This window comes from Carassius auratus, chromosome 42 (genome assembly GCF_003368295.1).
Source record: "Carassius auratus strain Wakin chromosome 42, ASM336829v1, whole genome shotgun sequence".
Taxonomy (NCBI): Eukaryota; Metazoa; Chordata; class Actinopteri; order Cypriniformes; family Cyprinidae; genus Carassius; species Carassius auratus.
In genome coordinates, this window is record NC_039284.1 from 12546161 (window position 1) to 12555605 (window position 9445).

The 9445-nt window shown below is 34.8% G+C and overlaps 33 non-coding genes across 33 annotated transcripts; all 33 read left to right on the forward strand.

Annotated features, from left to right (window-relative positions):
* The first annotated feature begins 47 nt into the window (after positions 1–47).
* On the forward strand, positions 48–131 carry trnal-uaa (transfer RNA leucine (anticodon UAA)). The gene has a single exon. It is a non-coding gene; the product is annotated as a tRNA-Leu (tRNA).
* A 128-nt stretch (positions 132–259) lies between these two features.
* trnal-uaa (transfer RNA leucine (anticodon UAA)) lies at positions 260–342 on the forward strand. Its single transcript has one exon. It is a non-coding gene; the product is annotated as a tRNA-Leu (tRNA).
* A 135-nt stretch (positions 343–477) lies between these two features.
* On the forward strand, positions 478–560 carry trnal-uaa (transfer RNA leucine (anticodon UAA)). Its single transcript has one exon. It is a non-coding gene; the product is annotated as a tRNA-Leu (tRNA).
* Positions 561–653: 93 nt separating this feature from the next.
* Positions 654–736, forward strand: trnal-uaa (transfer RNA leucine (anticodon UAA)). Its single transcript has one exon. It is a non-coding gene; the product is annotated as a tRNA-Leu (tRNA).
* Positions 737–995: 259 nt separating this feature from the next.
* trnal-uaa (transfer RNA leucine (anticodon UAA)) lies at positions 996–1078 on the forward strand. The gene has a single exon. It is a non-coding gene; the product is annotated as a tRNA-Leu (tRNA).
* A 285-nt stretch (positions 1079–1363) lies between these two features.
* On the forward strand, positions 1364–1446 carry trnal-uaa (transfer RNA leucine (anticodon UAA)). The gene has a single exon. It is a non-coding gene; the product is annotated as a tRNA-Leu (tRNA).
* Positions 1447–1653: 207 nt separating this feature from the next.
* On the forward strand, positions 1654–1736 carry trnal-uaa (transfer RNA leucine (anticodon UAA)). Its single transcript has one exon. It is a non-coding gene; the product is annotated as a tRNA-Leu (tRNA).
* Positions 1737–1876: 140 nt separating this feature from the next.
* trnal-uaa (transfer RNA leucine (anticodon UAA)) lies at positions 1877–1959 on the forward strand. The gene has a single exon. It is a non-coding gene; the product is annotated as a tRNA-Leu (tRNA).
* Positions 1960–2053: 94 nt separating this feature from the next.
* On the forward strand, positions 2054–2136 carry trnal-uaa (transfer RNA leucine (anticodon UAA)). The gene has a single exon. It is a non-coding gene; the product is annotated as a tRNA-Leu (tRNA).
* Positions 2137–2394: 258 nt separating this feature from the next.
* Positions 2395–2477, forward strand: trnal-uaa (transfer RNA leucine (anticodon UAA)). Its single transcript has one exon. It is a non-coding gene; the product is annotated as a tRNA-Leu (tRNA).
* A 209-nt stretch (positions 2478–2686) lies between these two features.
* On the forward strand, positions 2687–2769 carry trnal-uaa (transfer RNA leucine (anticodon UAA)). Its single transcript has one exon. It is a non-coding gene; the product is annotated as a tRNA-Leu (tRNA).
* A 213-nt stretch (positions 2770–2982) lies between these two features.
* trnal-uaa (transfer RNA leucine (anticodon UAA)) lies at positions 2983–3065 on the forward strand. Its single transcript has one exon. It is a non-coding gene; the product is annotated as a tRNA-Leu (tRNA).
* A 417-nt stretch (positions 3066–3482) lies between these two features.
* On the forward strand, positions 3483–3565 carry trnal-uaa (transfer RNA leucine (anticodon UAA)). The gene has a single exon. It is a non-coding gene; the product is annotated as a tRNA-Leu (tRNA).
* A 130-nt stretch (positions 3566–3695) lies between these two features.
* On the forward strand, positions 3696–3778 carry trnal-uaa (transfer RNA leucine (anticodon UAA)). The gene has a single exon. It is a non-coding gene; the product is annotated as a tRNA-Leu (tRNA).
* A 140-nt stretch (positions 3779–3918) lies between these two features.
* Positions 3919–4001, forward strand: trnal-uaa (transfer RNA leucine (anticodon UAA)). Its single transcript has one exon. It is a non-coding gene; the product is annotated as a tRNA-Leu (tRNA).
* Positions 4002–4134: 133 nt separating this feature from the next.
* trnal-uaa (transfer RNA leucine (anticodon UAA)) lies at positions 4135–4217 on the forward strand. Its single transcript has one exon. It is a non-coding gene; the product is annotated as a tRNA-Leu (tRNA).
* Positions 4218–4420: 203 nt separating this feature from the next.
* Positions 4421–4503, forward strand: trnal-uaa (transfer RNA leucine (anticodon UAA)). The gene has a single exon. It is a non-coding gene; the product is annotated as a tRNA-Leu (tRNA).
* Positions 4504–4643: 140 nt separating this feature from the next.
* trnal-uaa (transfer RNA leucine (anticodon UAA)) lies at positions 4644–4726 on the forward strand. The gene has a single exon. It is a non-coding gene; the product is annotated as a tRNA-Leu (tRNA).
* Positions 4727–4820: 94 nt separating this feature from the next.
* trnal-uaa (transfer RNA leucine (anticodon UAA)) lies at positions 4821–4903 on the forward strand. The gene has a single exon. It is a non-coding gene; the product is annotated as a tRNA-Leu (tRNA).
* A 577-nt stretch (positions 4904–5480) lies between these two features.
* Positions 5481–5563, forward strand: trnal-uaa (transfer RNA leucine (anticodon UAA)). The gene has a single exon. It is a non-coding gene; the product is annotated as a tRNA-Leu (tRNA).
* A 216-nt stretch (positions 5564–5779) lies between these two features.
* Positions 5780–5862, forward strand: trnal-uaa (transfer RNA leucine (anticodon UAA)). Its single transcript has one exon. It is a non-coding gene; the product is annotated as a tRNA-Leu (tRNA).
* Positions 5863–6281: 419 nt separating this feature from the next.
* trnal-uaa (transfer RNA leucine (anticodon UAA)) lies at positions 6282–6364 on the forward strand. Its single transcript has one exon. It is a non-coding gene; the product is annotated as a tRNA-Leu (tRNA).
* Positions 6365–6494: 130 nt separating this feature from the next.
* On the forward strand, positions 6495–6577 carry trnal-uaa (transfer RNA leucine (anticodon UAA)). Its single transcript has one exon. It is a non-coding gene; the product is annotated as a tRNA-Leu (tRNA).
* Positions 6578–6718: 141 nt separating this feature from the next.
* trnal-uaa (transfer RNA leucine (anticodon UAA)) lies at positions 6719–6801 on the forward strand. The gene has a single exon. It is a non-coding gene; the product is annotated as a tRNA-Leu (tRNA).
* Positions 6802–6895: 94 nt separating this feature from the next.
* Positions 6896–6978, forward strand: trnal-uaa (transfer RNA leucine (anticodon UAA)). The gene has a single exon. It is a non-coding gene; the product is annotated as a tRNA-Leu (tRNA).
* Positions 6979–7236: 258 nt separating this feature from the next.
* trnal-uaa (transfer RNA leucine (anticodon UAA)) lies at positions 7237–7319 on the forward strand. Its single transcript has one exon. It is a non-coding gene; the product is annotated as a tRNA-Leu (tRNA).
* A 294-nt stretch (positions 7320–7613) lies between these two features.
* On the forward strand, positions 7614–7696 carry trnal-uaa (transfer RNA leucine (anticodon UAA)). The gene has a single exon. It is a non-coding gene; the product is annotated as a tRNA-Leu (tRNA).
* Positions 7697–8112: 416 nt separating this feature from the next.
* On the forward strand, positions 8113–8195 carry trnal-uaa (transfer RNA leucine (anticodon UAA)). The gene has a single exon. It is a non-coding gene; the product is annotated as a tRNA-Leu (tRNA).
* A 130-nt stretch (positions 8196–8325) lies between these two features.
* Positions 8326–8408, forward strand: trnal-uaa (transfer RNA leucine (anticodon UAA)). The gene has a single exon. It is a non-coding gene; the product is annotated as a tRNA-Leu (tRNA).
* A 139-nt stretch (positions 8409–8547) lies between these two features.
* Positions 8548–8630, forward strand: trnal-uaa (transfer RNA leucine (anticodon UAA)). The gene has a single exon. It is a non-coding gene; the product is annotated as a tRNA-Leu (tRNA).
* A 137-nt stretch (positions 8631–8767) lies between these two features.
* On the forward strand, positions 8768–8850 carry trnal-uaa (transfer RNA leucine (anticodon UAA)). Its single transcript has one exon. It is a non-coding gene; the product is annotated as a tRNA-Leu (tRNA).
* A 94-nt stretch (positions 8851–8944) lies between these two features.
* Positions 8945–9027, forward strand: trnal-uaa (transfer RNA leucine (anticodon UAA)). The gene has a single exon. It is a non-coding gene; the product is annotated as a tRNA-Leu (tRNA).
* A 257-nt stretch (positions 9028–9284) lies between these two features.
* On the forward strand, positions 9285–9367 carry trnal-uaa (transfer RNA leucine (anticodon UAA)). Its single transcript has one exon. It is a non-coding gene; the product is annotated as a tRNA-Leu (tRNA).
* Positions 9368–9445: the final 78 nt, after the last annotated feature.

Below are 9445 nucleotides of genomic sequence, written 5' to 3' on the forward strand. Positions count from 1 at the left end.
TTTTAAAAAAAAAAAAAAAAAAAAACTAGTTTTTTGTTAGAACAGTAACCAGGATGGCAGAGAGGTTAAGGGCGTTGGACTTAAGATCCAATGGACAAATGTCCTCGTGGGTTCGAACCCCACTCCTGGTAGACCAATGATAATCTAAAAAAAATAAAACAGTAATTTAGCTCAACATTATGAGTTTCTGTCACAAAAAAATCACTCAGTTCTTAAATACCAGTTAAAAAAAAACATGTTGCTATTTATCAGAACAGTAACCAGGATGGCCGAGAGGTTAAGGCGTTGGACTTAAGATCCAATGGACAAATGTCCTCGTGGGTTCGAACCCCACTCCTGGTAGACCAATGATATTTAATAGAATAAAACAGTAATTTGGCTCAACATTATGAGTTTCTGTCACAAAAGAAAATGCTAGTTTCTTAAATGCCAGTTAAAAAAAAAAAAAAAAAAAAAGTAGCTTTTTTTCAATTAGTAACCAGGATGGCTGAGAGGTTAAGGCGTTGGACTTAAGATCCAATGGACAAATGTCCTCGTGGGTTCGAACCCCACTCCTGGTAGACCAATGATAATCTAAAAAAGAAAACATTAATTTGACTCAACATTATGAGTTTCTGTCACAAAGAAAAAAGTAGCTTTTTTTCAGAAAAGTAACCAGGATGGCCGAGAGGTTAAGGCGTTGGACTTAAGATCCAATGGACAAATGTCCTCGTGGGTTCGATCCCCACTCCTGGTAGATCAATGATATTTAATAAAATAAAATAAAACAGTAATTTGGCTCAACATTATGAGTTTCTGTCACAAAAGAAAATGCTCAGTTCTTAAATACCAGTTAAAAAAAAAAAAAAAAAAAAGGTTGCTTTTGTCAAAGCAGTAACCAGGATGGCTGAGAGGTTTATCTGAGAATAGTAACCAGGATTATCAATGAAAAATTGTTCAGTTCTTAAATACCAGTTTAAAAAAAAAAAAAAAAGTATCTTTTTTTCGGAGTCGAAGCCAGGATGGCCGAGAGGTTAAGGCGTTGGACTTAAGATCCAATGGACAAATGTCCTCGTGGGTTCGAACCCCACTCCTGGTAGACCAATGATAATCTAAAAAATAAAATAGTAATTTAGCTCAACATTATGAGTTTCTGTCACAAAAGAAAATGCTAATTTCTTATATACCAGTTTAAAAAAAAAATAGCTTTTTTTCAGAATAGTAACCAGGATGGCCGAGAGGTTAAGGCGTTGGACTTAATTGGCTCAAAAAAAAAAAAAAAAGCTTTTTTTCAGAATAGTAACCAGGATGGCCGAGAGGTTAAGGCGTTGGACTTAATTGGCTCAAAAAAAAAAAAAAAAAATAGCTTTTTTTCAGAATAGTAACCAGGATGGCCGAGAGGTTAAGGTGTTGGACTTAAGATCCAATGGACAAATGTCCTCGTGGGTTCGAACCCCACTCCTGGTAGACCAATGATAATCTAAAAAGAAAACATTAATTTGGCTCAACATTAAGAGTTTCTGTCACAAAAAAATTGCTCAGTTCTTAAATACCAGTTAAAAAAAAAGATTGCTTTATCTCAGAATAGTAACCTAGGATTATCAATGAAAAAATTGCTCAGTTTCTTAAATACCAGTTTAAAAAAAAAAAAACTAGTTTTTTGTCAGAACAGTAACCAGGATGGCCGAGAGGTTAAGGCGTTGGACTTAAGATCCAATGGACAAATGTCCTCGTGGGTTCGATCCCCACTCCTGGTAGATCAATGATATTTAATAAAATAAAATAAAACAGTAATTTGGCTCAACATTATGAGTTTCTGTCACAAAAGAAAATGCTAGTTTCTTAAATGCCAGTTAAAAAAAAAAAAAAAAAAAAGTAGCTTTTTTTCAGAATAGTAACCAGGATGGCCGAGAGGTTAAGGCGTTGGACTTAAGATCCAATGGACAAATGTCCTCGTGGGTTCGAACCCCACTCCTGGTAGACCAATGATAATCTAAAAAAGAAAACATTAATTTGACTCAACATTATGAGTTTCTGTCACAAAGAAAAAAAGTAGCTTTTTTTCAGAAAAGTAACCAGGATGGCCGAGAGGTTAAGGCGTTGGACTTAAGATCCAATGGACAAATGTCCTCGTGGGTTCGATCCCCACTCCTGGTAGATCAATGATATTTAATAAAATAAAATAAAACAGTAATTTGGCTCAACATTATGAGTTTCTGTCACAAAAGAAAATGCTCAGTTCTTAAATACCAGTTAAAAAAAAAAAAAAAAACAGGTTGCTTTTGTCAAAGCAGTAACCAGGATGGCTGAGAGGTTTATCTGAGAATAGTAACCAGGATTATCAATGAAAAATTGTTCAGTTCTTAAATACCAGTTTAAAAAAAAAAAAAAAAGTATCTTTTTTTCGGAGTCGAAGCCAGGATGGCCGAGAGGTTAAGGTGTTGGACTTAAGATCCAATGGACAAATGTCCTTGTGGGTTCGAACCCCACTCCTGGTAGACCAATGATAATCTAAAAAATAAAATAGTAATTTAGCTCAACATTATGAGTTTCTGTCACAAAAGAAAATGCTAATTTCTTATATACCAGTTTAAAAAAAAAAATAGCTTTTTTTCACAATAGTAACCAGGATGGCCGAGAGGTTAAGGCGTTGGACTTAATTGGCTCAAAAAAAAAAAAAAAAAAATAGCTTTTTTTCAGAATAGTAACCAGGATGGCCGAGAGGTTAAGGTGTTGGACTTAAGATCCAATGGACAAATGTCCTCGTGGGTTCGAACCCCACTCCTGGTAGACCAATGATAATCTAAAAAAAGAAAACATTAATTTGGCTCAACATTAAGAGTTTCTGTCACAAAAAAATTGCTCAGTTCTTAAATACCAGTTAAAAAAAGATTGCTTTATCTCAGAATAGTAACCTAGGATTATCAATGAAAAATTGCTCAGTTCTTAAATACCAGTTTAAAAAAAAAAAAAAAAAAAAACTAGTTTTTTGTCAGAACAGTAACCAGGATGGCCGAGAGGTTAAGGCGTTGGACTTAAGATCCAATGGACAAATGTCCTCGTGGGTTCGATCCCCACTCCTGGTAGATCAATGATATTTAATAAAATAAAATAAAACAGTAATTTGGCTCAACATTATGAGTTTCTGTCACAAAAGAAAATGCTCAGTTCTTAAATACCAGTTTGAAAAAAAAAGTAGTTTTTGTCAGAACAGTGAAAAGGATGGCCGCGAGGTTTAGGCGTTGGACGTAAGATCCAATGGACAAATGTCCTCTTGGGTTCGAACCCCACTCCTGGTAAACCAATGATAATCACAAAAAAAAGAAAACAGTAATTTGGCTCAACATTAAGAGTTTCTGTCACAAACAAAATTGCTCAGTTCTTAAATACCAGTTAAAAAAAGATTGCTTTATCTCAGAATAGTAACCAGGATTATCAATGAAAAATTGCTCAGTTCTTAAATACCAGTTTAAAAAAAAAACTAGTTTTTTGTCAGAACAGTAAACAGGATGGCCGAGAGGTTAAGGTGTTGGATTTAAGATCCAATGGACAAATGTCTTCGTGGGTTCGAACCCCACTCCTGGTAGACCAATGATAATTGAAAAAATTAAATAAAACAGTAATTTGGCTCAACATTATGAGTTTCTGTCACGAAAGAAAATGCTCATTTCTTAAATACCAGTTAAAAAAAAACGTTGCTTTTTGTCAAAACAGTAACCAGGATGGCAGAGAGGTTAAGGCGTTGGACTTAAGATCCAATGGACAAATGTCCTCGTGGGTTCGAACCCCACTCTTGGTAGACCAATGATAATTGAAAAAATAAAATAAAACAGTAATTTGGCTCAACATTATGAGTTTCTGTCACAAAAGAAAATGCTAATTTCTTAAATGCCAGTTAAAAAAAAAAAAAAAAAAAAGTAGCTTTTTTTCAGAATAGTAACCAGGATGGCCGAGAGGTTAAGGCGTTGGACTTAAGATCCAATGGACAAATGTCCTCGTGGGTTCGAACCCCACTCCTGGTAGACCAATGATATTTAATAGAATAAAACAGTAATTTGGCTCAACATTATGAGTTTCTGTCACAAAAGAAAATGCTAGTTTCTTAAATGCCAGTTAAAAAAAAAAAAAAAAAAGTAGCTTTTTTTCAGAATAGTAACCAGGATGGCCGAGAGGTTAAGGTGTTGGACTTAAGATCCAATGGACAAATGTCCTCGTGGGTTCGAACCCCACTCCTGGTAGACCAATGATAATCTAAAAAAGAAAACATTAATTTGGCTCAACATTAAGAGTTTCTGTCACAAAAAAATTGCTCAGTTCTTAAATACCAGTTAAAAAAAAGATTGCTTTATCTCAGAACAGTAACCTAGGATTATCAATGAAAAATTGCTCAGTTCTTAAATACCAGTTTAAAAAAAAAAACTAGTTTTTTGTCAGAACAGTAACCAGGATGGCCGAGAGGTTAAGGCGTTGGACTTAAGATCCAATGGACAAATGTCCTCGTGGGTTCGATCCCCACTCCTGGTAGATCAATGATATTTAATAAAATAAAATAAAACAGTAATTTGGCTCAACATTATGAGTTTCTGTCACAAAAGAAAATGCTAGTTTCTTAAATGCCAGTTAAAAAAAAAAAAAAAAAAAAGTAGCTTTTTTTCAGAATAGTAACCAGGATGGCCGAGAGGTTAAGGCGTTGGACTTAAGATCCAATGGACAAATGTCCTCGTGGGTTCGAACCCCACTCCTGGTAGACCAATGATAATCTAAAAAAGAAAACATTAATTTGACTCAACATTATGAGTTTCTGTCACAAAGAAAAAAAGTAGCTTTTTTTCAGAAAAGTAACCAGGATGGCCGAGAGGTTAAGGCGTTGGACTTAAGATCCAATGGACAAATGTCCTCATGGGTTCAATCCCCACTCCTGGTAGATCAATGATATTTAATAAAATAAAATAAAACAGTAATTTGGCTCAACATTATGAGTTTCTGTCACAAAAGAAAATGCTCAGTTCTTAAATACCAGTTAAAAAAAAAACAAAAAAACAGGTTGCTTTTGTCAAAGCAGTAACCAGGATGGCTGAGAGGTTTATCTGAGAATAGTAACCAGGATTATCAATGAAAAATTGTTCAGTTCTTAAATACCAGTTTAAAAAAAAAAAAAAGTATCTTTTTTTCGGAGTCGAAGCCAGGATGGCCGAGAGGTTAAGGCGTTGGACTTAAGGATCTTAAGTCCAACGCCTTAACCTCTCGGCCATCCTGGAACAAATGTCCTTGTGGGTTCGAACCCCACTCCTGGTAGACCAATGATAATCTAAAAAATAAAATAATAATTTAGCTCAACATTATGAGTTTCTGTCACAAAAGAAAATGCTAATTTCTTATATACCAGTTTAAAAAAAAAATAGCTTTTTTTCAGAATAGTAACCAGGATGGCCGAGAGGTTAAGGCGTTGGACTTAATTGGCTCAAAAAAAAAAAAAAAATAGCTTTTTTTTCAGAATAGTAACCAGGATGGCCGAGAGGTTAAGGTGTTGGACTTAAGATCCAATGGACAAATGTCCTCGTGGGTTCGAACCCCACTCCTGGTAGACCAATGATAATCTAAAAAAGAAAACATTAATTTGGCTCAACATTAAGAGTTTCTGTCACAAAAAAATTGCTCAGTTCTTAAATACCAGTTAAAAAAAAGATTGCTTTATCTCAGAATAGTAACCTAGGATTATCAATGAAAAATTGCTCAGTTCTTAAATACCAGTTTAAAAAAAAAAAAAAAAAAAAAAAACTAGTTTTTTGTCAGAACAGTAACCAGGATGGCCGAGAGGTTAAGGCGTTGGACTTAAGATCCAATGGACAAATGTCCTCGTGGGTTCGATCCCCACTCCTGGTAGATCAATGATATTTAATAAAATAAAATAAAACAGTAATTTGGCTCAACATTATGAGTTTCTGTCACAAAAGAAAATGCTCAGTTCTTAAATACCAGTTTGAAAAAAAAAAGTAGTTTTTTGTCAGAACAGTGAAAAGGATGGCCGCGAGGTTTAGGCGTTGGACGTAAGATCCAATGGACAAATGTCCTCTTGGGTTCGAACCCCACTCCTGGTAAACCAATGATAATCACAAAAAAAAGAAAACAGTAATTTGGCTCAACATTAAGAGTTTCTGTCACAAACAAAATTGCTCAGTTCTTAAATACCAGTTAAAAAAAGATTGCTTTATCTCAGAATAGTAACCAGGATTATCAATGAAAAATTGCTCAGTTCTTAAATACCAGTTAAAAAAAAAAACTAGTTTTTTGTCAGAACAGTAACCAGGATGGCCGAGAGGTTAAGGCGTTGGATTTAAGATCCAATGGACAAATGTCTTCGTGGGTTCGAACCCCACTCCTGGTAGACCAATGATAATTGAAAAAATTAAATAAAACAGTAATTTGGCTCAACATTATGAGTTTCTGTCACGAAAGAAAATGCTCATTTCTTAAATACCAGTTAAAAAAAAACGTTGCTTTTTGTCAAAACAGTAACCAGGATGGCAGAGAGGTTAAGGCGTTGGACTTAAGATCCAATGGACAAATGTCCTCGTGGGTTCGAACCCCACTCATGGTAGACCAATGATAATTGAAAAAATAAAATAAAACAGTAATTTGGCTCAACATTATGAGTTTCTGTCACAAAAGAAAATGCTAATTTCTTAAATGCCAGTTAAAAAAAAAAAAAAAAAAAAAGTAGCTTTTTTTCAGAATAGTAACCAGGATGGCCGAGAGGTTAAGGCGTTGGACTTAAGATCCAATGGACAAATGTCCTCGTGGGTTCGAACCCCACTCCTGGTAGACCAATGATAATCTAAAAAAGAAAACATTAATTTGGCTCAACATTATGAGTTTCTGTCACAAAGAAAAAAAGTAGCTTTTTTTCAGAAAAGTAACCAGGATGGCCGAGAGGTTAAGGCGTTGGACTTAAGATCCAATGGACAAATGTCCTCGTGGGTTCGATCCCCACTCCTGGTAGATCAATGATATTTAATAAAATAAAATAAAACAGTAATTTGGCTCAACATTATGAGTTTCTGTCACAAAAGAAAATGCTCAGTTCTTAAATACCAGTTAAAAAAAAAAAAAAAAACAGGTTGCTTTTGTCAAAGCAGTAACCAGGATGGCTGAGAGGTTTATCTGAGAATAGTAACCAGGATTATCAATGAAAAATTGTTCAGTTCTTAAATACCAGTTTAAAAAAAAAAAAAAAAGTATCTTTTTTTCGGAGTCGAAGCCAGGATGGCCGAGAGGTTAAGGCGTTGGACTTAAGATCCAATGGACAAATGTTCTCGTGGGTTTGAACCCCACTCCTGGTAGACCAATGATAATCTAAAAAATAAAATAGTAATTTAGCTCAACATTATGAGTTTCTGTCACAAAAGAAAATGCTAATTTCTTATATACCAGTTAAAAAAAAGATTGCTTTATCTCAGAATAGTAACCTAGGATTATCAATGAAAAATTGATAAGAGGACAAATGTCCTCTTGGGTTCGAACCCCACTCCTGGTAAACCAATGATAATCAAAAAAAAAAAAAGAAAAGAGTAATTTGGCTCAACATTATGACTTTTTGTAACAAAGAAAAAAGGTTGTTTTTTGTCAGAACAGTAACCAGGATGGCAGAGAGGTTAAGGCGTTGGACTTAAGATCCAATGGACAAATGTCCTCGTGGGTTCGATCCCCACTCCTGGTAGATCAATGATATTTAATAAAATAAAATAAAACAGTAATTTGGCTCAACATTATGAGTTTCTGTCACAAAAGAAAATGCTCAGTTCTTAAATACCAGTTTGAAAAAAAAAGTAGTTTTTGTCAGAACAGTGAAAAGGATGGCCGCGAGGTTTAGGCGTTGGACGTAAGATCCAATGGACAAATGTCCTCTTGGGTTCGAACCCCACTCCTGGTAAACCAATGATAATCACAAAAAAAAGAAAACAGTAATTTGGCTCAACATTAAGAGTTTCTGTCACAAACAAAATTGCTCAGTTCTTAAATACCAGTTAAAAAAAGATTGCTTTATCTCAGAATAGTAACCAGGATTATCAATGAAAAATTGCTCAGTTCTTAAATACCAGTTTAAAAAAAAACTAGTTTTTTGTCAGAACAGTAACCAGGATGGCCGAGAGGTTAAGGCGTTGGATTTAAGATCCAATGGACAAATGTCTTCGTGGGTTCGAACCCCACTCCTGGTAGACCAATGATAATTGAAAAAATTAAATAAAACAGTAATTTGGCTCAACATTATGAGTTTCTGTCACGAAAGAAAATGCTCATTTCTTAAATACCAGTGAAAAAAAAACGTTGCTTTTTGTCAAAACAGTAACCAGGATGGCAGAGAGGTTAAGGCGTTGGACTTAAGATCCAATGGACAAATGTCCTCGTGGGTTCGAACCCCACTCTTGGTAGACCAATGATAATTGAAAAAATAAAATAAAACAGTAATTTGGCTCAACTTTATGAGTTTCTGTCACAAAAGAAAATGCTAATTTCTTAAATGCCAGTTAAAAAAAAAAAAAAAAAAAGTAGCTTTTTTTCAGAATAGTAACCAAGATGGCCGAGAGGTTAAGGCGTTGGACTTAAGATCCAATGGACAAATGTCCTCGTGGGTTCGAACCCCACTCCTGGTAGACCAATGATATTTAATAGAATAAAACAGTAATTTGGCTCAACATTATGAGTTTCTGTCACAAAAGAAAATGCTAGTTTCTTAAATGCCAGTTAAAAAAAAAAAAAAAAAAAAAAGTAGCTTTTTTTCAGAGTAGTAACCAGGATGGCCGAGAGGTTAAGGCGTTGGACTTAAGATCCAATGGACAAATGTCCTCGTGGGTTCGAACCCCACTCCTGGTAGACCAATGATAATCTAAAAAAGAAAACATTAATTTGGCTCAACATTATGAGTTTCTGTCACAAAGAAAAAAAGTAGCTTTTTTTCAGAAAAGTAACCAGGATGGCCGAGAGGTTAAGGCGTTGGACTTAAGATCCAATGGACAAATGTCCTCGTGGGTTCGATCCCCACTCCTGGTAGATCAATGATATTTAATAAAATAAAATAAAACAGTAATTTGGCTCAACATTATGAGTTTCTGTCACAAAAGAAAATGCTCAGTTCTTAAATACCAGTTAAAAAAAAAAAAAAAAACAGGTTGCTTTTGTCAAAGCAGTAACCAGGATGGCTGAGAGGTTTATCTGAGAATAGTAACCAGGATTATCAATGAAAAATTGTTCAGTTCTTAAATACCAGTTTAAAAAAAAAAAAAAAGTATCTTTTTTTCGGAGTCGAAGCCAGGATGGCCGAGAGGTTAAGGTGTTGGACTTAAGATCCAATGGACAAATGTCCTCGTGGGTTCGAACCCCACTCCTGGTAGACCAATGATAATCTAAAAAAGAAAACATTAATTTGGCTCAACATTAAGAGTTTCTGTCACAAAAAAAATTGCTCAGT